This window comes from Pyrus communis, chromosome 5, assembly GCF_041283825.1.
Source record: "Pyrus communis isolate YQ-2024b chromosome 5, ASM4128382v1, whole genome shotgun sequence".
Taxonomy (NCBI): Eukaryota; Viridiplantae; Streptophyta; class Magnoliopsida; order Rosales; family Rosaceae; genus Pyrus; species Pyrus communis.
Genome location: NC_142569.1, coordinates 755001 through 757274, shown reverse-complemented (window position 1 = coordinate 757274; position 2274 = coordinate 755001). Strand labels below are relative to the sequence as shown.

At 36.9% G+C, this 2274-nt stretch overlaps 1 long non-coding RNA gene across 2 annotated transcripts; it reads right to left on the bottom strand.

The window, feature by feature from the left end:
- Positions 1-894: 894 nt before the first annotated feature.
- LOC137724364 (uncharacterized) lies at positions 895-2170 on the bottom strand. Of its 2 annotated transcripts, XR_015961982.1 has the most exons (4): positions 2049-2138; positions 1803-1938; positions 1636-1697; positions 897-1448 (listed from the first exon to the last, which is right to left on the bottom strand). It is a non-coding gene; the product is annotated as an uncharacterized LOC137724364 (long non-coding RNA). The 2 variants fall into 2 exon arrangements; XR_011067372.2 differs by having other exon boundaries at positions 895-1448; positions 1803-2170.
- Between the last annotated feature and the right edge of the window lie 104 nt (positions 2171-2274).

Below are 2274 nucleotides of genomic sequence, written 5' to 3'. Positions count from 1 at the left end.
GATTCATAACTTTTTCTTATAATCAACCCATGTCACATACTAACTGTATTATGTTTTTGTACATTTTACCCTATATTATGCAGGTGAGTTTATGTTAATTTTAGTACTTTGTTGGAAGCTATTAGAAAGATTGAAAATTAAGAAAAGAATAGATGGAAAATTTTAAAAAAAAAAAATTAACAGTAGGGTGCAAATTGACTAATTTTGAGAGTTGAGGGGGGAAATTGGCCAAATTAAAGTTCAGGGGGGGAATTGACTAATTATGAGAGTTGAGGGGGGAAATTAGCCAAAATTAAAGTTCAGGGGGGAAATTGGCCTGAGAGTTGTGTTTTGGACATCAAACCATGAAGAAACCACCTCGGAGACATTTCCCAGTTTTCCGGCGAGCACCGCCCCTTTCGAGGAAATTTCCGGCCAAATCACGGCGATTTGGCCGGCGTGCAAGGTATCAATCTCTTCGTCTCGCTGATTACTACAACTTTGCTTTTTGTTTCACCCAATTTCATTGAGTATTGAAGAAGTTATACTCATTTGAAATCTTACCCAGTTTCCGGCGACCTCAGTGACTTTCGAGGAAATTTCCGGCCAAACCACGGCGAGTTGGCCGGCGTGCAAGGTATCAATCTTTTCATCTCGCTAAGTACTACAACTTTCCTTTTTGTTTCACCCAATTTCATTGAGTATTGAAGAAGTTATGCTCATTTGAATCTTACCCAGTTTCCGGCGGACACTCGTGACTTCCAGGCTGTTTTCCGGCCAACTCCGGCCACAATGACGGGAACCAAGGGTATATTTCGATTCCTTACCTTCGGGGCTTCGATTTGGTATATTGAATGACATGTTTTGGTTGAGTTTTGAGCTCCAGGTAAAGTAATATGTAAGTGTTACAACAAACTAACAGTTTCTGCATGCACTGCAAGAATATGCCTACATAAACGTATCTCACTTGGCATAAAAGACAAACGAAAAAACTTTCAATCATACAAACTACAGGATTGTTCTTGATTTTCACAGAATCATCCACATGTAGATGATATAGAATTCATTGCAGCTATGCTAAAAGTACGATAGATGTCCAAACTGATTTTTACCGAGTGATAAAGATGCAATGTTAGTTTAAATATATGTGTGTACGTGTGTGTATTTTTTATATTCATAGCAGAGATCGGGGACAATACATTTGAACTTATGCCAATAGGTGGAGAAAGAATTCAGCTCAAACCTACTGTATAACAATTAATGCACACGTTTCAATACTTATAATGCTTTTTATAGGTAACATAAATCTCAACACATGCAAAGTTTTGAGCTTTCCTCGTACCTATAGAACGCTCTGATGCAACCACAGGCTTTGCTGACAATAAATTAGAGGGAAAGGCACCTCCACTTGATTCGGGAGTTGGGTTGGAGGTTGAAAGCCTTCGATTTGCTAGAAAAAATGATCCAGGCTATATAGAGATACAATAAAATATGAGTTAATTACTGAGTTGTCACATATACAGAAAGCAAAAACTCCAACAAATCACCTTATTGAGTATATGAAAATTACAATATAGTTTAACTTTCATCATATTCTTTTCTTTTGCCAAAAAAATCAGGTGTGGAGGAATCTAAATATAATTATGCAAAGAATACCTTGAAAACAGCTGACAATTCTCCAGAAAGTAAGATATCCCCGGGAGCATGGCCGCAAAAATCTGTTCACGGACCAAAATAAAGGTTGGAAAAAATAGTAGTGCTTTCAATTCCTTCCATGGAAGTCAATAACAAACAGCTTACGACAGACATGGACACACCCTTACCGAGAGAAGCACGAAATGATGATGGATATAAATTAGTTGAAAAATCACAGCGGCCTGATGCCAATACAGAACCAAATGAACGCAAAAGCCTTCTGGATACTGACAAAGCCATACCAAATTGTAGTCAACCGGTTATCTACATCCACAAATCAGCTTTCTCAGTCTTCTTACTACAAAAATACATCACTTGGGATCTTAAATTGATGTTTACACTTTACACCAACATAAATTCATCACAGAACTTACTTCGCCGTCGAACTCGGTCTCTCGTTCTCAAATGCACGAATGTAATACTACAGTGTTTCACACTATCACATAATACAGACTATCATTACAAACTATTTTTTTCTTGGGTACTTTAACGAAAAACTTCCGATACTGAACACTTTAACGAAAACCACATTTTGATATTATTCATTTTATTTTTTATTTTGTCCTTATCGTTAAAACTCAGTTTTCAAACTTTTTCATT